The 23,975-nt window shown below is 41.7% G+C and overlaps 1 protein-coding gene across 4 annotated transcripts in view; it reads left to right on the forward strand.

Moving 5' to 3' along the window:
* sema4d (sema domain, immunoglobulin domain (Ig), transmembrane domain (TM) and short cytoplasmic domain, (semaphorin) 4D) overlaps positions 1–23,975 on the forward strand; it is a 47,785-nt gene that overhangs the window by 9,145 nt on the left and 14,665 nt on the right. For 2 of the 4 annotated variants that reach the window (XM_015942859.3, XM_054744418.2), the window contains exon 3: positions 9,781–9,841. The exons of the other annotated variants lie outside the window; for them this stretch is intronic. The gene's annotated coding sequence lies outside the window, so the exon portion shown is untranslated. The remainder of the gene's footprint in view (positions 1–9,780; positions 9,842–23,975) is intronic. 4 annotated transcript variants of the gene reach the window in all.

A 23,975-nucleotide genomic window follows, 5' to 3' on the forward strand; every position in this document is an offset into this window, starting at 1 on the left:
CAAAATGCTTCCGTTTGACAGAATGCATTATGTTTAGCAAACATTTGAGCTGACCATCCATTGCGATATTTATCTGTTCTTTGCGATATGCATATTGCGCATGCTGATATCGCGATAATGATGTATTTGCGATATATTGTGCAGCCCTAGTTCAGACGTGTTTGTAGGAGCAGGGGTCAAGATTGCGGAGCGCAGTGTGTTGTCGTGGGGTGGGTGATGGTATAAAGACGGTCTGTGTTGACGACCCTGAAGACATGACATTTGCATCAGGGCTGATTTGCATTCCTGTTATCTGAGCTGGAACGTTGGTGATGCATTTAGGTTGGTCTTTATTTCCTTGACAAAATGGTGCATTTTGAGCTTTTTGTTCCACTTTTTTGCTTCCTTTTACTTTTCTTTTAATTTTCTTTTTGTTTATCCTTGTTTTATTTAGTTTTTATTTTTTCATTGTAGCCAAAATCTCTTCTTTTGTCCCTTTTCTCTCCTTTGTCAACTTCCGTTTTGTATCGCAGCCCTTGTTTTCTGGCTTTAATGACACTTTGGGCAAAATGAAGTGATGCTAGCCTGCATGTTGAGTGGGGTAGGGGGTATAGACCAGCCAGCTGGAAGGGACACTTATCCTTAAAATCAAAAGTAGATTTTTTTTCTCAAAGACGTAGACTATAGATATTCCCTCTGAAATATTTTTTAAAAAGGGTCAACATAAATTTAATTTCAACTCTGCTGAGTTTATTGAAATGAGGTAGGTTATTTCTAAGTAAGAGATGACATTGACAAGCTGTCTCGCGGGGTGAAAGGTATCCAAGCAACAAGAAGGTGCTGTTCAGCTTGGGGAGGGGTGATAGTATTGTGTGCTGGATGCAAGTTCATGTCGTCAGATGATTGTTTGTCTGGGAGGAATGATAAATGTTGTGTTGAAAGGAAGTGAAGGGAAGACTTAGAGGACGTCCCCCAACATTGTCAGAGGGTTAGGGTCCCTCTCGGTCCCTCTACATGGGACTACTCAGGATTCATACAAAGGCACAAGAAGACGGCTACTTATTTTCTCTTCAGCAAACGCACACAAATGCCCTGTCCCTGTTTTCTGGCCTGGTCGTGAACAAACTTTTACACTTATCAGTGAGCATCCTGCAGATCTGAACATTCCACGTGTCAAAGATGCAAGCATGCATGTGAGCAGTCAAATGACAAGTTTTGCTCTGTTTTAATGTTGTCTTTGTTTTAAAAAGCCTTGCATGTTTATTTTCCATACATATGTCTGAAATAATGCATGAGGTCTTTCTGCAAGACTTCCACTAGGGCTGTCGCGGTTGAGGAATTCCCCCTGCGGTGATTCAGGGTGGCTTAATATTGCGGTGTGCGATATTATTGCAGCACTTCTTTTTTTTTTTGATTGCAGTACTATCTAAACATAATGTTTACACATTTAAAAAAGGTTTAAAATTGCCGTGCCTTCTTTAATAACACTTAACTGAATGCAGATCAAAGGGCAGTAACAACACATCGCAGTAACGTTTGTTTCTCCGACAGTCGGAGTCCGACTGAACTTAAAAACAACAAAATTCAGGAGAAGGTTAAACTTTTAAATGCAAATTTGGCTGCAGCATCTAACAAGTCCCCATGTCGTTTAGTTGTTTAAAATCAAGCATAAAAAATTACATGTACCGGGCACGCGCGCGCCGGGGGGCGGGCGCACTATCATTTCACTTTCACACACACACGAATGACGGTGATTTATAGCTCGGTCACGTCCTTGTTACCCACAAGGAAAACCAGCATGTTAACCATATACGGTTTGAGAGAGGATCTGAGAGGGGTGGCAACATTTCCAGCAACACTGAAAACCCTCTCGGATGGTGCGCTCGTTGCACTAACGCACACGTACTTGCGTACGACTGGCGAGCAAAGGGAATCTCTCCCGGTTGTTGCTCCACCATGTCAGGGGGGTTTCTTTAGGGTGGATGCATTCCTCCTGCAGGTAGCGAGTGAGCTCCAGCTCGGCTCAAACTCTCTTCAGGACGGTTGCAGAAGCAGTGCTTGTCCGGGACTTCAGCAGGTCTCCGAGCGTTTATTATTATTTTTTTGCCGCTGGTGGCAGCTCCGTCTCGGCCAAGGACTCTGGCTGCGCAGCAGCTGACGTACTGAAAACCAAAGTGCTCCCAAAGGAGCGAAGTAACGTTTCGTTTTGATACCAGTGCAGCCATTCTTCTCAACATGCATCATTGAGTTGAACCAAGTTCAGTAATCGCGGTGGCCCATGATGCAGCGCGGTGGGTTTCTTCATATTGCGATATTTCATTTTTGCGGTTACCGCGACAGCCCTAACTTCCACTGCATTTTTGAAAACACATGTTTCAGAGGCTTGAAGTTTGGCCCCCTTTTGTGTCCGGGTGCGCTACGATGAGGAACGATTCTAAAGCCAGATTTGCTCCGTGGTGCTTGTAGACAGGGATTCTTTCTGTTTGAATTCAAGCCTGAATAATCCTGTTCAACACACCGCTTTGTGTGCTACCAGTGTCTGTCTGTCCTTCAGGCAGGATTTACAAGAAAACACAACTTTTTTCCCCAAATTTTTTTGCTTATAAATTGCACACAAGATTACAATGTTGCTACTGTACAAAACAAAGCCGTGCCTCAAACCCGCACAGAATTTGTATAAAAGCCTCTGGAGAATGTTTCACTACAAGAAAACAAATGCTCTCTAGAAAACTCTTTATGTTGGCAGTTGAAATTTTAGGTCTTCCCTCCTTTTTTTTTATTTCTTTGGTTTTCTGTCTCCTAAAGTGTGTGTGTGTGTGTGTGTGTGTGTGTGTGTGTGTGTGTGTGTGTGTGTGCGTGCGTGCGCTGGGCCTTTGCTGGAATAACAGACTGTTTTAGAGATATGACTACAGTTCCAGCTCTGTTTTATTATCTCTGTTGTTGTTGTCTGTATCAGTCAAGGTCCTGCAAGTGAGTTGGTCAGTTGTTGTTGGTTAGTTTAAAGCCATCTGTTCCATTTTTGAGGAAAATATAATCTTTTCTGCAAACTTTTTTTTTTCTGAAGACGTGTAACACTGAGGGCTGGAAGATGTAGAGGAAAGTATATTGATAAAAACAATTCATATTAATTGATATCAATAATTATAAAGACATGGAGAAAATATATTTTAAGAGCAGCCCTGGCAATTTAATGTCAGTACTTTATGATAAAACAAGTTGGATGTGTTACCAAACTTGATTTTTAACCGATTCTCTGCAAATTTTTCAATTGATCTTTGTCTTTTTTGTCAGACTTGTAAAAAATCCAAAATATCGCCATGCTGATGAACTACTATAATTGTTTTACTTTACAACTTCCTCCACCTCACCTTGCTGCAACATCTTTCAGTCTGTTTTGTTTTGCGAGGGTGGGGCTTGGTGATGGAGCATGCCTGGGTCTGTGTTTTTGATTGGTTGGGAGTAATTATGGACTCTAGAATATTAAGCTACCTGATATGCTATTATAGAGAAAAGAAAGGAAACATTCTATTGGAGTTTTTATTGAACCTTTTTTATTCACGCCATACATCAATGCAATCAAACAAAATTTACATTAAAACAGTTCATGTTCACAAATTATCATACATGAAAAGGAGCAGAAAGAAGCAAAAACTTATATCTGGCCCGTTTACACATCAGACATTAGCTGTTCAATTCAAAGACTGTCGTTCAAAGATTCGAAGGATATACATCGGTATTGAATTATTGTCCAGCCCTAATAACACCTGTATTTTCCAAGCTAGCAAGACTTTTCAGGGTACTCTTGGCCAGTCTATGTGCATGCTTTTGTTGAGCTAAAACCAGATTACAGTACAGTTACACACTTTTACACTTAACTTTTCTCTGTAGCTGGTTTTAGAGTGCAGAATCAGACATTTACCTCGGCTCGCCCTCTCACTACAGTTAGATTTGTAGCTTTTAAGATCCATTAAACAGATTTACTGCTAAGTTAATTTTGAGGTTGTTTATTTAAACTTATTTTGGATTGTTTCTCGGAACTGTACTTGTAGAATCAGTCCACACACAACTTATTGATTGAACTGAGTTCACACTTAAAGAGCAAGTAACCCCCTACAAGAAACTTACTTCACTCCCTCTTCATGTTTGAAAAATGCAACAAATGCAGTTGCCTAGCAGACCGAGAGGGCGGAGCCGCTAACAAATAGACACACACACAGGCTCACAACGGCATTGTGACATCATAAGGACCAGTTTACATCATAGCATACCTCTTAGCCAATAGCGGTGGCAGATTTAAATTCTAATGCAGTGCAGAGTTTTTACCTGACAACGGCACAACACTGACAGTTTTAGGCAGAAATTTACAATTTTAACTAAAATGCACTAAAGTACAAAACTATTAACTACACGTGTCTGCAGCACGATTAGACACACATTTACAGTGGGGCAAAAAAGTATTTAGTCAGCCACCGATTGTGCAAGTTCTCCCACTTAAAATGATGACAGAGGTCAGTAATTTACATCATAGGTACACCAACTGTGAGAGACAGAATGTGAAAAAAAATCCATGAATTCACATGGCAGGATTTTTAAAGAATTTATTTGTAAATCAGGGTGGAAAATAAGTATTTGGTCAATAACAAAAATTCAACTCAATACTTTGTAACATAACCTTTGTTGGCAATAACAGAGGTCAAACGATTACTATAGGTCTTTACCAGGTTTGCACACACAGTAGCTGGTATTTTGGCCCATTCCTCCATGCAGATCTTCTCAAGAGCAGTGATGTTTTGGGGCTGTCGCCGAGCAACAAGGACTCTTCACTCCCTCCACAGATTTTCTATGGGGTTGAGGTCTGGAGACTGGCTAGGCCATTCCAGGACTTTCAAATGCTTCTTACAGAGCCACTCCTTTGTTGCCCGGGCGGCGTGTTTGGGATCATTGTCTTGTTGGAAGACCCAGCCACGTTTCATCTTCAAAGCTCTCACTGATGGAAGGAGGTTTTGGCTCAGAATCTCACGAAACATGGCCCCATTCATTCTGTCCTTAGCACGGATCAGTTGTCCTGTCCCCTTAGCAGAAAAACAGCCCCAAAGCATGATGTTCCCACCCCCATGCTTCACAGTAGGTATGGTGTTCTTGGGATACAACTCAGTATTCTTCTTCCTCCAAACACGACGAGTTGAGTTTATACCAAAAAGTTCTACTTTGGTTTCATCTGACCACATGACATTCTCCCAGTCCTCTGCTGTATCATCCATGTGCTCTCTGGCAAACTTCAGACGGGCCTGGACATGCACTGGCTTTAGCAGCTGAACACGTCTGGCACTGCAGGATTTGATTCCCTGCCGTTGTAGTGTGTTACTGATGGTGACCTTTGTTACTGTGGTCCCAGCTCTCTGCAGGCCATTCACCAGGTCCCCCCGTGTGGTTCTGGGATTCTTGCTCACCGTTCTCATGATCATTTTGACCCCACAGGATGAGATCTGGCGTGGAGCCCCAGATCGAGGGAGATTATCAGTGGTCTTGTATGTCTTCCATTTTCTGACAATTGCTCCTACAGTTGATTTTTTCACACCAAGCTGCTTGCCTATTGTAGATTCACTCTTCCCAGTCTGGTGCAGGTCTACAATTCTTTTCCTGGTGTCCTTCGAAAGCTCTTTGGTCTTGGCCATAGTGGAGTTTGGAGTCTGACTGTTTGAGGCTGTGGACAGGTGTATTTTATACAGATAATGAGTTCAAACAGGTGCCATTAATACAGGTAACGAGTGGAGGACAGAAAAGCTTCTTAAAGAAGACGTTACAGGTCTGAGAGAGCCAGAGATTTTCCTTGTTTGAAGTGACCAAATACTTATTTTCCACCCCGATTTACAAATGAATTCTTTAAAAATCCTGCCATGTGAATTCATGGATTTTATTTTTCACATTCTGTCTCTCACAGTTGAAGTGTACCTATGATGAAAATTACTGACCTCTGTCATCATTTTAAGTGGGAGAACTTGCACAATCAGTGGCTGACTAAATACTTTTTTGCCCCACTGTAAATAGTTTATCAGAAAACAAAGTTGATTTGGGGGTGACTTGCTCTTTAACAGTTTTTTCTGAGCTTATTGATGCTTGTAGATGTACAAATATGTAGTGAGAAACCCTGTTGAAGGTGTTGTGTTGCATCGTTTTGTTAGTTGGTTTAAACTCAAGAATGCAGGATTTGAGTATCCGGTGCACTTGGAAGAGTAAAGATGAGCTGGTCGACCTTTAAACTGGAGCCTTATCATCAGATCTAGAGGCAATCAGGTTCCACCATTACTGAGTGAAATATCACTTCTCATTAGCATTTTCACCGATGGGTGAGTTTCTGAAGTGCAACCATTAACACGTTTGTTCTGACACAAAGAGGCCTGCTTTGCATGGCCTTCACTCAAGTTCAGTCATCACTTAAGACCCCCAAAACCGTGACATCTCCATTTCCTCTTCTTCACCTCCCCAGACCGCTGTGTCACCAAGGGCGTGGTTTAGGGTGCTCCATGTCCTCGACATCCCCCTAGCACCTCCTGAATTGAGACGTATGAAGGCACAGTGTCATTGTGGTTGATGGCTGCATTGTATAAACTCTGTATCGGCTGTCACAAGGTTTTGTGGGAATTAAGGAAAGCCAGTTGAAAGTGTTTCCTGAGGATGTCTAGGGGGATGCACCCTTTGACCTTCGAGTCATCAATCTTGAGTATCTGACATCTAGTCCTGCGACTCCATAGCGGTCGTCTGATCTGTTGTCATCGGTTGTTGCTTGTTTGCAAACATATTCTTGTCTTCACTTCATGATGGAGTGACAATAGAAAAGTCTGACACATTTTACAGAGATCTAGGTTGTCAAGTATGAAGGTTGTACTTTGTCTTTGGACAATTGTCATCTGAGGTTACCAAAGTTTCAAAAAAATATTGGAATTTTTTTTTCATTTATAAAGCATAACTACTGAGCTCCCAGAAAGAAAACTCTTCAGAAATGCAAAGTTTGTGCATAAAACATAATTTTGAGCCATTACGAGTATGTTTTTCTAACAAGTAACCTGAATGGTGAGCTAATCTTTCTGGTTAAAACCCTTTTTACCTTAAATGTGGTCATTATTATTCTCTGCTTCAAGTTTTGGTTCCTAACGCCTGTAGAATATTGTTTGTTCGGAAGTTTGGTGGTTAAAAGCTACTTACACCAACACATCCCAGCCACTCCGAGTTCACCATGATAGATGTTAAATGAGAGCTTTAACTCAAAGCCCTAGAGGAGGGGTAGTCAGTGGTCTGTTCTCTCTAATCTGATTATTCTTTTATACAGTAAAGCTTCCTCAACCAGGCAAATACCAATGAATTAGCATATCTGGGTTTATTTAGGTGACCTTAATTCATTTATTTGGAAGATTTATGCTGCTGTGGCACATTTTTTTATGCCAGGAATGTCTTTCCTGGCATTTGTAGTACAATTTTAAAATTCAAGTGATGTCAGGATTTCAGTGATGGGATGTGATGAACTAGTGGAGTAAATCTCTCCTCCGGGGACTGGGTGTTGAGTATTGTTGTGAAGGGTTTTCATTTTGCTCAGGGAAGCAGTCTAAGGGAACAGACTGGAAACTGTTAAAATGGAGGCCCGGCCATCTGTGACAGTAGCAGGAACATTTTTGCTTTCCTTCATCAACTAGGAAAATAATAGTTTAAGTGCACCTAAAAGTGAAAGACATAGAATTTTCTTTTCGACTAAAGAGGGTTTCTTTCTTGTATTGTTTTTATTTGAATTAATACAAAATATTAAATTTAAATGTCCTGAACTGAAATGTTTGTGTTGCCTACGCCAGGTCAAATGGAGAAGTTGATATGTCTCAGGGTCTTATTCTTCAAGAAAGAAGGGAGTGGTAGGTCAACAGGAGGATCAGGGCAGGGTCTCCAGTAGGGCTGGGCAATATGGCCTAAAATTACTATCACGATATACTGAGGATTTCACCTCGATAACGATAAATGGACGTTAACTACAGGTATGTACAGAGACAAAATGTGTCCACTAGATGGGGCTGTCACATATATTACATTGTGTCACATTTTTACGTGACTCAAGGTGGTACAGCTTCTTAAAGGGACATGAATGTTGCCAACCTACACATATCTTTTGATTTTTTTTAATCAAATTTTTTGGCATGGGAAAACTTATCACGATAAGAGTCAGAAATTTCGATAAAGATAAATTCTCGATATATCGCCCAGCCCTAGTCTACAGTGATGTAGATGATCTACAATTCTGTTGTGCTTAAGTGGGAAGTAAGCTGAAAGGAAAGCTGGAATTACCAGTAAATCTGTGTTGCAAACCTCACATATGGTCATGAGCTTTTAGGTCATGACCAGAAGAGCAAGACCATGAATGCAGAGCTTGGACATCTGGGAGGAGTGCAGAGTAGAACCACTGTTCTATCAAGAAGAGCCAGAAAAGGTGCTCCAAAGCTGGGATTGTCCTTCTGGAAAGAGGACTTTGAGACCAGCCAGGCACATGGTGAAGAGATTATACCCCTGGCCTGGGAACACTTAGAAGGAGCTGGTGGAGGTGGCTGGACAGATCCCCACCAAGGCTGCTGCTTTTGTAACCCAGACTTTATTCATTGGAAGTAGGGATGGACAATATATCAGCATCAGTATTGGTCAATGTTAGTCATTTTTTAAAATATCGGTATATTAAAAACCGATATTTTTTCCATCTTGTCTCCATTTGTTTATCTGTTTCAGAGGGTGAGGAGAGTGATGTGTATTTGTTTAGCCATGTGACAGTGATCGTAATCATCTCAGAAGCATAAATGTGTGTGGTGTGTGTACATAATAACGTAAATTCAGCTTTAATAATTTTCATTTTATACATAATCTGTTGATTTTAGAAGTATTAATGTCAGTATATCGGTATCGGCAAATATCGGTTATCGACCATAACAGTGATCTTGATATCGGATATTGGTATTGGCCCAAAAATTTCATGTTGGTGCATCACTAATTGGAAGGAGACAAAACAAACACTCAGTTAAAAAAGCAAGCAATCCATTCATATTCAACCCAACGGTAGTCCAGAGAGGCAGTAAGACTGAAGGAGTCAGATAAGAAATGTTAAGAGGTTCCTGATTACACTTTAATAATCAAGGAAATAGACAAATAACATACTTTGGTTCTGTTTGTGGCTACATGATCTATGATTGACAATTTAACTTTGATGATTTTGAGGTTGTCCCTTAAACAAACTGATAACTATAAACAGTCAGTGTTCTCATAGAAGTTGTGTGTATTCTAGCATCGCCAATATTTAACTTGACGTTAGAATAGAACACAGGTCAGAGTTTTAGTTTTTCCGTGTTTGCTGATACTAAAGCTTTATTACCTGTGGTTGTTTCAGTGACCTGGCTGACCACAGTTTTATGTGAACAGTCGTTTGTTGTTGACAGAAGTGTAGACCAGAGCCTCCCAGAATGGTGGCAGCTTTAGCCTCATCTTCCTTCTTCAAAGAGAACTTCAGCACATAAGCCTGATGAACAATATGAGGTGACAATATGGGCGTAGATTAGAGGACGTGTGTGTGTGTGTGTGTGTGTGTGTGACAGTTGTGGTGTTTAACTTGTTTATCAGTGATTCATCACCTGTTTTTAACCACTGTCTGGCTTCTAACCACTCTTGTACAATGTTCTTTCCCCTTTAGGTTCACACTCAGTGACACACCACGTAACCTTCTTGTCTGATCTGTCTGTCTTCTACCCCCCCACCCCCACCCCCACCCCCCACCCCCCCCAGCCTGAGGATATTATAATTCTCTCCAGAGGAAGAGCGTCGTCACATCTTTTAGGAGCCACAGGTCAGAAACTCTACTCCTCCTGCTCCCTCCTCCTCCTCCCTGTTTGCTGTGCAGACCAATACTCAGCTGCTTTGGTGCCTGAAAGCTGCATGGTTATCCCACCCCCACCTGTTCTGACCTTGGGGCTTTATTTGTCTGCATGACCAAACCTGGGCAACCCAACCCTGATCTGATTTGTAATTGTTTTCCTATCCCTCCCAAAACACTCTCTGTGTTTCTATTTGTTGATTTTGTGTTTCATACCTCTTTATCTCTGTTACTGTTGTTTATCATCTGAGCTACTGTGTATCTGAGGGTGGTTTTAAAGAACAGCAGCTCGATCGCATGCACAGACTTCTTTCAGTGGGCTCCTGACAACTAACTTTCCTCTTTGGCTTTGCTCTTAAATTGCTATGCACCTGCTCCAAACAGTGGTCATTCAGTCAAAATGTAGCAATTGTAACCAGGGCTGTCAAGCTGCTCTCCAAATGAAATGTGCACAAGAATGCAAGTAGAGGTAAATCTGGCTAATCAGTACTTTTAGCACATATTTCAAACCCTTCTGAAGCTAAAAGTGTGAAGCAGAAGTGCAACCAGTCATAATGAGAGTTGTTTTAATCTGAATGGCAAAGGTCAGGGTGTTTAGGTCATCAACTGTTCTGAAACCAAGTGTGATTATTTCCTTATAATGACTAATAATAACTCACTTAGAACGTTGTCAATGTTGTCATCATCATTCAGTCACCCATCGCATTTAGTGAAGTGGACCCAAACTTTAGAGCGTGCTCTTTCTACCATGCTTCTTGCTCTGTTTAAAGCTGGCCCACAGCGACTGACGACTCTTGCACATGCGCTGCTGTCTATCTTTGGAAATTAGGTACCAAACTCCATGGTACCAAAACAAGGTACAGTTTCATACCACGTGAATCGATCATTGGTCGGTGCCTTAAGAATCTTACAATTTGATTCAGATTCTCGGGGTGAAGATTTGACTAAGAATCAATTCTTGATTCAAATCGATCCACAATCAATACTCTTAGTAACAAAGAGTGTTAATTCCAGGGTGAACTACTTTCTTCTGTGAGTTAGAAATCCACCAGGTGTCTGCAATGTTGTGAGCCGTGAATGTGATGGAGTGGGTTGCACTGGAAGTTCACGCATCACTTTCTAGAATGATACAATACAGAAGCCATTGACTCACAAAGCGAGGAGGCAAGGAAATGTTTGGAAAATGCCTTCTCAAGAAACAAAACTTGAAAATTTTGGATTGATTCAGAATCTTTATAAATAAGTCGAATCTTGATTTGAACATAAATTGATGGATTTCCGGCACCTCTAATGGTCAGACTGCTGCTCCCTTGTGGCCTCCCTGTGATGTGGCCCATTTTCAACCACTCATTTTTGCATTTTAAGCTTTTAATTTGAAATAATTTTGACTACAAATGATAATAAAGTCCAAATAAAGTTTTCATCTCAAGTTGAATGTTTGTTAGTTCCAGTTAGTATTAGTGTTGGCCCCAAAAAAGGTAGAAAACCTTACTTTTGTTTACTTTGCAGGGAAACCTGTGTGTAAGGAATGAGAAGATTCTACTAGAATCTGTTCAAGAATAAATGCTTGACCCATATCCTCTGGCTAGATCGCGAGAAGTTTGCGTGATAGGCGTTTAAAGATTTATCCCTCTAAAGAAAGTGTAAAATTAGCGTGTTGTGTACCGTGTATGCCCAGTTCAGGAGGACACACTGTTAGTGTTGTTGCAGCCTCGGGGTGATGGGCCGAGTTTTCAAACGGTGCTCCAAAGGAGGTTTGTGTGTCTGCTGGCCAAAAGTACCACCATGAAATCAGTGAAGGCCTAAAGAAAAGCAGGAGAGAAAGGAGTCCTGTTGTGAAGGTAAAAAGAGGAGGAAAAATGTAGCAGGGTTGTTGTGAATGTTACAGCTCCTTTAAATATTCCCTGACTGGTGGGAAAAGCCTTGAAAATGTCCTCTTGAAAGAAAGTTTTATTTTTCATATTTTTAAGCCAAAAAAGGAAAAACTGTAGAACATCTTGTCTGTGTTTTTAGTAAGTTTGAAACCCAGACTTGCGTATTTTACCTCTCTGAAGGCTGAAGTAACCTGTACTTGGCTGTAGTTGTATTTAAAGGAGAGTGGAAAAAGGCTACCATCAGTGACTACCATTCACCAGCTTGGAACCACAAGACCTTCAGCTGGACTTTTAAAGCTTCTGAAAAATATTCCTGCACAGATTCCCCAATGCCAAACCAGCATCGAGTCAAACATTTGTGATTGTAGTGTGAGTGAGGGATTACCAATGTTCACAACACACTGACTTTCCAAAATCACACTTCAGAGATCGTTAGTCTTTAGTCCCATTGGCATTTTGAAACTTTTTACAATTGCTTCAATACTGCTTTCTAGGAGCTGACTCGCTCCAGTGTATTAGTCAGATTTAAAGAGTTGCTTGATGATGTCTTAAACATATGCACATGCAGCTGTCAATAGTAAACTTTCCCTCTTTTTTTCCTCCTTTAATTAAAAGAAAAGGAGCCTAGTGATTATGTTATTTGTACCGGTCTACAGAGGCACATTCAGTGCTTGGACAGAAAACAGTACACAGTAATCTCTCGTTAGCCTACTTCACTCAGATTTATGTTTATGAGGAAGTTTTTCAGATCCTCCATGTGACTCGGTGAAAGGGTGTGTTGTTTTTAAAAAGCTTGCCATCGGATGACTAAATATACCTTTCGCTGGAGCTGACCCCTAATTTGGCTTTGCTGTGGCTTCTTTATGTCGACATGCTTGCTCAACAGGGTCTCTACCACTAGTAATTATATAGGAGGGTTCCTTTTTTATTTTATTTTTTTTATAAATCTCTTATTTGTTACCTTCACACAATGTCTCTTCCTCATCTGGGTTGTCACTGTCATTCTAGCAGCTATTGTTTGGTGCATCAGAAGCTATACTATGTCAGTATTCAGCTGCAAAATCTGTAATGTAGGTTACTTGTATTGATAATCCCTGTTGTGCCTTAAACCTGCTCTTCCATCTGTCCTCCAGTGAACTCACCACAGATAATGTGCCTATGACTCCTGCATCATCTGTTGCAGTTATGAGCAACAGCCAGCTGTGCGGCGGTATCGTACAGCTGTTCACTGGTTTTCAGTGGACTTTACTTTGATTTGGTGGTGATTGCACACTTCACCTGATGGTTGATTTTACCCTCAGATTTACAGCCCCACACATGCATTGGAAATCCCTTTACTCAGAGTGGTTTCATTAAGTGGTTAGAAATGCAGATAAACTTAGTTTATAGAGCTCCGGGAGTTGACGTCACTTCTCCCGGCATGCAACAGTTCAAATCGAAACGGCGCCATATTGGCATGCAGAAGCCCGCAGCTGGACTATTTGTTATTGTCAGAAAACTCAATCAAACGGGAAATATGGTAGAATCCTGTTGTGCCCCAGGATGCAGAACAGACGCGGACGACATAAGGAATGAGCCATCTACAGGATTCCCCAAGATCCGGAGCGCCGCAAACGTTGGATCATTGTAATAAAACGCACTAGTGACCGGCGACCACTTCATATCAGGTACTTAAACCAATGTTTCCTCAACTGTCTATGGTATTTATTTTAAATGCTTTTATTACGATTCTTAGTGGGCTTCCTAAACTTATTTTGGCATGGCTTTTTCTGTCTTATTACTCACAGCAACAAGTAAACGTCACGTAAAACGTTGCCTCGTGATTTCTGCGTGCTGCCGTTTCCGTGTTTTATGATCACAGCAATTAACCGGCTAAGCTGTATTTAATTTTTAAGCAATGGTTGATCAATTGTCAGATCACACATAAAAAGCACTTTGGATTGCTATTATCTGTCTCACCGAGACTACTTACGTGTAAATCTGTTATTTGTCCGTCCATCCATCCATTTTCATCCGCGTATCCGGAGTCGGGTTGCGGGGGCAGTAGCGTGACTTCCCTCTCCCCAGCCGCCGAGCCAGCTCCTCCGGGTAAATCCCAAGGGGTTCCCCGGTCAGGTCCGGTGTTGTGCTGGTAAGAAGCCCGCTCCGACAGCTTCTGGCGTCAGAGCGGGCATTAGAGTCGAGAGTCCCAGACCTTCTCCCCAGCTCCTCCAGCCGGGGGAATCCCAAGGGGTTCCCCCGGCCAGGTCCGGTGTTGTGCCGGTAAGAAGTCCGCTCCGACAGCTTCTGGCGTTTTTAAAAAGTATCCCAGGGGCACGGTAACGGTCGGAGATGTTTAGTCTATTGAATTTCTGACTATATAAAACGATTTCTTCTGTTTTAAAGTGTGAAGTAAACTCCGACGAAGTAAAATCCAAGCGGATCCCGTTCATGTTCATGGTTACATCCGTGTTTGTTTACCTTTTTTGCATGCCAAAATGGCGTCCACTAACTGAGAGTCACGTGGGGTCCGGAGCTCTATAGAGACTCGACTCCGGATAAGCGAATGAAAATGGATGGATGGATGGAAAAGCTCCAGAAAAACTCCAACTTCCATCCTTTAAAACTTGAGGAAGTAGCCTTCAAAACAATAATTACTATTTTCATTTTTCTTACAAGTTTGATTTTATTTGGAGGTCATTGGGGCATCTAGGGGTGTACAATACCACAAACAAACACCAGGGAACAATTGTGTGATGCTACTTCAACTCTGTTTTAGAATACTCCCAGCAAACTGTAACTGGACTGTAGGTAATATGAGTACCTGGTTTTGACAAATATCAAATAATGCTAAATGTTTAGGAAGTTCAAATCCTTGAGCTTTTACAGTTTGGCAAAAACCAAGACAGAAAATAGCCGGAACTGTCGAACAGAAGGTCAGCTAACGGTGTATAGTCTGTGTTTTATCCACTCAAAACGCCAAATGGTTCATCCTGCTGGCAAAAGGAACCCAAAACTCCTCTGAGCTTGGCAGTGTTATAAGAACGGCTCTTAGTTCCTGTCAGGTCTCAAAAGGGTGATCCAATGCCAACAGTTGGTATTATCATGTGCACATGTTAGGAAGCTCAGATCTCTGCCACATCTGTGGCCAAACTCCATTAATCTGTAAATGACATTGGAACAGACGACTGTTGCTATCAATGTCACCCTCTGTGCTCTCAGTGTTTGGTTTCACGTAAAGGATCCCTCTTGCTACCTCTTTCATACAGACCTGGATTAAAAATATTTCTAGGATGCATGATGAAGACCACCAACTGTCAGCATAAGGTCTGTTATTTCTGAAAAAGACCATAACAGGTTCTTCTCAAAAAAATTTGCAAATTGTGATCAAGTTAATTATTGTCTGTAATGTACTGATACACATTAGACTTTCATATATATTAGATTCATTATACACAACTGAAGTAGTTCAAGCCTTTTATTGTTTCTAATATTGATGATTTTGGCATACAGCTCATGAAAACCCAAAATTCCTATCTCAAAAAATTTGCATATTTCATCCGACCAATAAAAGAAAAGTGTTTTTAATACAAAAAAAGTCAACCTTCAAATAATTATGTTCAGTTATGCACTCAATACTTGGTCGGGAATCCTTTTGCAGAAATGACTGCTTCAGCGCGGCGTGGCATGGAGGCAATCAGTCTGTGGCACTGCTGAGGTGTTATGGAGGCCCAGGATGCTTCGAAAGCGACTTTAAGCTCACCCAGAGTGTTGGGTCTTGCGTCTCTCAACTTTCTCTTCACATTATCCCACGGATTCTCTATGGGGTTCAGGTTAGGAGAGTTGGCAGGCCAATTGAGCACAGTAATACCATGGTCAGTAAACCATTTACCAGTGGTTTTGGCACTGTGAGCAGGTGCCAGGTCGTGAAGAAAAATGAAATCTTCATCTCCATAAAGCTTTTCAGCAGATGGAAGCATGAAGTGATCCAAAATCTCCTGATAGCTAGCTGCATTGACCCTGCCCTTGATAAAACACAGTGGACCAACACCAGCAGCTGACATGGCACCCCAGACCATCGCTGACTGTGGGTACCTGACACCGGACTTCAGGCACTTTGGCATTTCCCTCTGCCCAGTCTTCCTCCAGACTCTTGCACCTTGATTTCCGAATGACATGCAAAATTTGCTTTCATCCGAAAAAAGTACTTTGGACCACTGAGCAACAGTCCAGTGCTGCTTCTCTGTAAACCAGGCCAGGCGCTTCTGCTGCTGTTTCTGGTTGAAAAGTGGCTTGACCTGGGGAATGCGGCACCTGTAGCCCATTTCCTGCACACGCCGGTGTCGGTACAGTATCTGCTCGGGTGCAAGATCGGCTCGGGGTCCTTCGACTGCCGATGACGTCAAAGTACGGCAAACCCACTCGGACAAAATACACTACACATCTATACTGTTGGAAAGAATTTAGCAGTTTCGTTATTAAAATAATGTTTCTTAAGACGTAAGTTTGTGTTTATAATAGTATTTGTAAAATAAAACACTATATTTGATTCATGTTGAACTCCTCCTTGAGCACATCCCTTGAAGGATCATAGGTATTAGCAACACCTGTGGAATTGTATTTGCAGGAAAGAAATGTGTCCCGTTTATTGAAGTATTTGTGTTGAGTTTTTGACGTCTTGTCCATGCGTAGTTCAGTTACGCTCATAGCTGCTAGCCAAAACTCTGGAGTTAAAAGTTTTCTGGCTTTACTAAAATACCTGTCTGTACTTATTTGATTGATGGTAGTTTTACTTTCTATTAGACTCCAAATGTAATCATTTGGCACGTTTCTAATTCATAATTTGTAATAATGTAATTGGCGATATAAGCATTAGCATTCCTATGGGTTTTTCCATGTATATTAGCATTGCGCTAACCACTCGCTGCCAAATTGCAGCCTTTGCCATTAGAAAATCTTCTTTTGTCACATCGCAATTTAATTGCACATGCAGTTAATCGTTCAGCCCTATTATACTTGCAGCTCTATGCTAAAAGTGTATTTTCAAAGAGGTAATGATGGATTTCTTTGTAAAAGTTGTCCATCTTTCCAATAGAAAAAATTTGCCTGGACCAACGTCACGTGATAACAACGTTACGTGATTACGTAATTCCGTAAGGTTCATGTTCAGCCAATCAACTACTTAGACGTCATCGGCAGTCGACGGACCCGAGCTGATCTTGCACCCGAGCAGATCTTGTACCGACACCGGTACACGTTGGCTCTGGATGTTTCTACTCCAGACTCAGTCCACTGCTTCCGCAGGTCCCCCAAGGTCTGGAATCAGTCCTTCTCCACAATCTTCCTCAGGGTCCAGTCACCTCTTCTCGTGCAGCGTTTTCTGCCACACTTTTTCCTTCCCACAGACTTCCCACTGAGGTGCTTTGATACAGCACTCTGGGAACAGCCCAGGGATCGTAACAGAGATAGCTTTTCAGTGCCAGGTTCAGACTTTTCTTTCTGTGTCTTACCCTCTTGCTTGAGGGTGTCAATGATGGCCTTCTGGACAGCAGTCAGGTCGGCAGTCTTACCCATGATTGCGGTTTTGAGTAATGAACCAGGCTGGGAGTTTTTAAAGCCTCAGGAATATTTTGCAGGTGTTTAGAGTTAATTAGTTGATTCAGATAATTAGGTTAATAGCTTGTTTAGAGAACCTTTTCATGATATGCTAATTTTGAGATAGGAATTTTGGGTTTTCATGAGCTGTATGCCAAAATCATCAATATTAGAAACAATAAAAGGCTTGAACAACTTCAGTTGTGTGTAATGAATCTAATACATATGAAAGTCTAATGTTTATCAGTACATTACAGAAAATAATGAACTTTATCACAATATGCTAATTTTTTTAGAAGGACCTGTACATGTCACTTACATGTCAGATTATGGGTCAAGGCTTTTATTTGCCAGACAAGTAACTGAAGATTTATCTGGATATTGTTTAGCATTACTTTCTTATTTTCATATAATTATGTAGTTTACTGGCTTATTTGGATCCTTTACTAATAGAAGTATTTATTTTCTTAGAAGATGCTTTTCTCCAAAGCAATTTACAATTAAAAAAAAAACAATGCAGTGAATTATCCTAACATGCAACATTTTGGTCTGTGGAAGGAAACAGAAGCTCCCATAGAAAACCTATGCATGCATTGGGGGGTGGGGTGGGGGTGCGCTAACCCCACACAGAGAGGCCACAGTCAGGATTCGAACCTGCAACATTCATGCAGCAAATCAATACCACCTGCCTGTAGCAGATTAATATTAAAAACTATTTTCTAACCAGCACAGAAGCAGTAAAGTTTATTTGTTTTAGATGTAACTTATTTTTCTAAAGTATCTAGATTTTCTACTACCCAGTTCCTCTGTATGGAAATTTACTGCCAAACTGAGCTAGAAAAAAAACTGCAGTTTTTGTGCTGCAGCAAAATGAAGAAGAGCATCTCTGTGCATTGATGCTGATGATTGTGGAGTACGTGAGAAAGAGAGGCACTGCTGGGGTTAGAGTTGTTGGCAGACGCTGAGTAACCAACTTCCTCACATCCACCCACCGCTCCACTCTGCACACAGGATGCTGAGCTTCTTGTCTGTACTCTCAGCATTGCAAATGAGGCAAAGAGTCACCATAAGGCAAATGGGTCATTTCATATCAGAAAATAGCCAGCTGATCAGAATTAATCATGAGGGACGATAAGGACAGCTTAACTCGGAAGATGAATTTTCTTCAGTAATTTAAAGGGAGCCTTTGCAGTTTTTGCTTGTTTTTTTAGCACCCGCTAGTGTCCATTTAGTAAAACCAAAAGTGAACCATATCTCCTTGCTGTGCGTTCGTCTTTTTAACAACTTAATCTAAATGTCTCCCCAGCCTTCATTAGTTTCTACAGGAGCGATTCATCACTAAATCAAACAAATCAGCTGTTAAGCAATCAGAAACTTGCAGGGAATGTACTGGAAGCAGATTGCGACCCTGGCATGTCAGCTCAACTTTTACTAAGTCGAACAGGGAACGGCCCGGGACTCTGAAGTTGCAAGTGCAGTATTCTGGCCTTGGAGGGCAGTGGGGGTCTTGAGTGACATTTCATTAACCGTGTAAAGGGTCATTTTAGCACATACTGGCTTAGGAAAATTATTTAAAAATATGAAAAAGTTGCATAGTATGCCTTTAACGAAGCAGGAAGTTTAAATAACTTTTTTTAAACACAGTAAGTGGTTCAGAGGTTTTGACTTTACAGTTCAAATACCTAAACCACAGCTCTTACTTCCTCACAGATGCACTCACTGTCTTATTTTCTGCACCTGTTGCTATGGAAATGGAAATATGTTTGCCTGATTAAAATCAGGTGTCGGGTATTGAAATAGTGTCTTTATTTTTTGAGGATTTTGCTATGCCTTCTGTAAAAGTGGTAAACTGTTTATAAAAAGGTCATTTATTGATCTTTTGGAGTGTTGAGGACATAATTTATCTCAGGTTGCAAGGATGTATAAATATGAGTCCAGAGCTTTCACTTGTGGGTTATTAGTGTGTTGTTATAATAGGGCTTCATGGTAGCACTGTTGACTCACATTAGGACGGTAGCGCGCTCACATGCCAGCAGAGTTTTAATGTCTGTCTTGTGCATGCGTGGTTTCCTCCCACAGACCCAAGACTAGACCTCGGCAATGTGGCCTAAATTTAAAACGCTATAATTTATCGTATTTGAGGACAAGGAGAGTGGCTGTGTGACGTAAAAGGCAATATTCAATGACCAGAAGAATCGCTGTTTTTAAATTTTTTTTTATAGTACTTTGGTTTCTGAAAATACTCAGAAAATGGTCCTTTCAGGCTACGCTAGGGAAATGGAGACGTGCACGCTGCCGGTAAGATTACCAGGATGTTCCGAGGGTGTAAACGAGCCTATCTTCTGCTCTAGTGGAGCAGGAAAACTGGACACTGAGGGTGTTTCTCAATGTCAAGGAACCTTGCCTTGATGTCTTGGCCCCGCCCCGGTTGCCTAGGAGATATGTCATCAGGAGCCGCCAAGACGTGTTCCAATTGGTTCCAATGTTCATGTTCCACCGAGGCGTGTGTTCTCCGTTTGTTAGCCGTTTAGCTAGCTGAGCAAGGACACATGGGAGGTGTCTTGTAGCCTAGCCTTGGTCAAAAATTACCCCGAATACATCGCTGTTTTTTCAAAAGAACGGCGGATCAGAAGCGGGCAGCTACTTTAAGTCAACTAATTTAAAATGTTTTTCATTTTTAGATCCAAAGAAGTTATCTGTTGTTGGTTAGTTGCTTAGTCGTTGCAGCTTCGGTGGCTATCGGGTAGTAACTCACTTATATTTTTGATTTAATAAACATATACACAATTCAAAAAGTAAAAGACTCAAATATTTATATTGAGACTAATACGTATAAAATATAACGTTGTCTCCCGTGTCACGTGACATTACGTGACCGCCGTGGAAGCCGTAGTCACGTGATGCAAGTCTGTTCCATTTAACCATTTTCTTTGACCAAGGAAGGACAGTGGCCTCGTAAGGCCAGGCGCCTTGACATTGAGAAACACCCTGACTGTTGTCCCTTACGCTTCTTCTCCTATAACTGGCAGCAGGCAACAAATGTGTAAGGAGCATTACTGCCTCCTACTGGCCCTGCTCGCTTCCGCCACATTTGGTTGAGGAAATAAGCTCACTGCTGATCACCGTGAATAAACAGATAAGACCACGATCACTAACTGTGATCATATGATCGCCTAGCCCAAAACATGCATGTTAGTTTACTTGGAGACTCAAAAACGTCCCTAGGTGTTTGTCCCTGTGATGGACTGCTGACCTGTCCAAGGTGTCCCACGCCTCTTGCCTGATGAATGCTGGAGTTTGACACCAGCGACTCCTTCATTCTGCACTTTTAACTCTGTAGTTCAAGGTGCTGAAATTTCCATTCTGCACAGCTGACAAATCATTTTTTTCCAAGTTAATAAATTAAATTATCGAGTCTTTGAGATTCAAGTCTGATCCAGTCTGAGTGAAATAAAATAGCTTTTCAGTGCCAGGTTAAATCTAGTAGTTGTAGATATCATCAGAATGGTTACAACCATGAAGATCCCTAGGCAGAGATGAGCTGAATTTCTCCTTCTCTTTCCTGTCCTCAGTGGGCAGCCTGCCAGTATTTGTGGCCAGCTACCAGCTCAGTGCTGGAAACCCCGAGGCCCCGAACAGGTGTCAACTCACTGCCCAGATAAAGAAGCTGAGATGGAAGCACAAAGAGCTCAAAGAGACCTGCCAGCATGGTAACAGTCTTAAAAATCCCCAACCAGCACAGGCGCGCCTGTAAATCTCTCAGCTGCGTAGGGTAGCTGATGGTGTGTTCTTTCTGCTACTGCTCTCAGAGGGTCCTTGAGCTGGGCGTGATGAGACTGATGGAGGCCGTCTGAGTTCAGAGGCAAGCGGGTCAAGTCTGGTTGGGGTTTATTATTAATGGAATGTGGCACAGGAGGAATTTTTCCAAGAGGTCTTCATCGTGGATTTAGGATCATAATTCTTCACTCTGTTGCTTGTTCTTTATAACATCAGAGTTTGTGTTTCATCCTTTTCCATGTCCCTCTGACCTGTGTGATTAAAAAAATAAATGAAAGCAAGCTTGTGTTGAGGCATTGCTCATGGTGAAGCTTCCCTGGCATTTAGGTTGGCACGAGTGCAGCAGAACTAGGCGAGAGAGAAGTAATGCCTTTCCCTTTTCTTTCTGCCCTTTGTTTACTGCTGAACAGTGATGACGTGTATGTGAGGCAGGGTGGCAGGGAGTTGAGTAGAGGCAACCCTCATCTTCACTGCACAATAGATCCTTGTGTATTTGACCCCCAACCCCCATTTAGCATAAAGGAGTCATGGCTGGGCCATATGCTGGGATGGAATTCCAGCTTTCCCAGATTTTATTGGTGAAAGCTTCAGTAAGAGGACAAAAATCCCGGTATTGGGAGGATCATGGCCTCTGGGTTTAGCTGTTCTCATTTGCAACTAAATCAATAATCAATTATCATTCCTCGTCTTTTGTCTAGTTGCAGCGAGCCCCATCGATTCTGTGTTATCGCTACCTCCCCCTCAGCTGGATGAGTCACTACTAACCGGTTTTAGATTAGGAAGGAGCCACAAAAGGGCCACTGGCTCATTCAGAAGTAATTAGCTATGATTTATGTGTTCTAGATGTAAAACGTAAATCTGAGACATAATAACCCGGTTTAAATCTTACTTGTCTAACAGAAGGCAGTCTGTGTGTTTAGGGGACACATTGTCATCATACCTTCAGTGTCCAGCAGGGGTCCCACAGGGCTCTATCTTAGGACCAGTGCTATTTTCTTTTTATGTAAATGACCTGCCGAATGTGTGTAAAAATGTACACTTCCAAATGTATGCGGATGATGGGCTCGACACACGGGAGGCGACAAACGACCGCGATCAGCTAAATTTGTCGCTGTCGCTTTTATTACCTGTCACACGGGAGGCGATCAGCGGCCAGCGGCAAAGCCGTCTACGCGTTCTGTTCCATGGTGAAATCGAAACTTCCGTTGATTTGTTTGGCTATGTCACGTTGGAGGGAATTAAGGTTGTTTAAGCGGTTCGGAGTTAATAAAGTGGTAGATATGATGTTTCACAAGGTGCTGCTAGAGTTATGTGAAATCTTACTTCTTATTTTACTATATAAAACATAATAATAATCAACTTCTCCTTCATGTTTGCTCGGAGATGTGCGGAGCATTATGTCCGCTCATTGGTCAGTGAATGAAACCTCCGTTGATTGGTCCTCGTCCGAGCGACAGCGATGAAAAGTTGAAAATGTTTCAACTTTCTGGGATTGCATCGCTCGGTCGTCCGTGCACGACACGTGCACGAGTGCAAAATTTCACACGCACGTTTTTTGCGTTTTGCTTAGTAGGAGAGAGACCCGCGATTATCGCTTTGTCGCGCATGTCTCATTGAAAATGAATGGAGGAGAGGCGATGTCGCCTCCCGTGTGTCGAGCCCATGATGCGGTTATTTTTACACCTGCTAAAAGTACACAGGAAGCATCATCTATTCTCACATTAGCCTTGGAGAACATACAGCTTTGGCTCCATCAATCATGCCTGTTACTGAATAAAATAAAATAAACAGTTGCAATGATATTCGCAAAAAAATCCATGAATCTGGAGCGGTCCAATGTGTTCTTGGGGGAGGTAGAGCTGGACCTGGTGCAAGAGTTCAAGTACTTTGGAATCACCCTGGATCCGACACTATCCTGTAAAAAAACATATTAAACATACAGTGAACACAATTAAATTCAATATAAATAACTTTAAACAAATTAGATCTTCAATGACTACAATTTCAGCTACAATGCTTTTGCACACCATGATTTTTTCTCATATAGACTACTGCATCACAACCTGGTCATTCACTGGGGACACTCTTTTAAAACCAATAGAAATATTATTCAAAAAGTCTATGAAAATCTTGGATCAAAAGCCTTTGTCATATCACCATTGTAATATTCTGGCAAAGTACAACATGCTTAATTTTAAAATGTTTATTAAGTTCAAAAATAGTTGTTTAATCTACAGAGCACTTAATGGACTAGCTCCACCTCCACTTTCCGCATACATAAAATTAAGACCAGTACTAGAGCCTCCACTAGAGGAGACCTTCAGATCCCCTACAGCAGGGGTCGGCAACCTGTTCCCATCAAAGAGCCATTATTACCCGTTTCCCACAGTAAAGAAAACACTGGGAGCCACAGCAGCCACGGCGTTGTGGGCGGGGCCTACCCTCAGACAGCAGAGAGCTGCTTTAACCAATCACAACAGGTGACAGCAGCCAGTACCGGTCGCTCGTGTACGTCAAAGTTATCTTTCATAAGACGATAATCAAAACGATTTATATAAAATGGATCCAGAAGTTGTAGCCCGTCTCTGCCTACAATATTTTGATATTTTTCACCCTGTTGGTGGTTTTACTGAGCAGGTGCCACTTTTGTCATACGTTTCTTTTTAAAACATGTTTAGACTGTTCAGAATACAAATCCAGGCTCTGTCACGTTTGATTGTTGTAATTAAACTTTGTAGGTGGGGAAGGTCAGAAAAGGATCCGATCATTTTGTTTTTCCCTCATTTACAGTGACGGAGATAACGGCACAGCGCGCCTGGCTCTGGTGATCAAGTTAAATTATATCTCTTTGCAACAATTTTCACAAGAAAACAGAACAGGTA

The sequence above is a fragment of the Nothobranchius furzeri genome, chromosome 6 (genome assembly GCF_043380555.1).
Source record: "Nothobranchius furzeri strain GRZ-AD chromosome 6, NfurGRZ-RIMD1, whole genome shotgun sequence".
Classification (NCBI taxonomy): domain Eukaryota; kingdom Metazoa; phylum Chordata; class Actinopteri; order Cyprinodontiformes; family Nothobranchiidae; genus Nothobranchius; species Nothobranchius furzeri.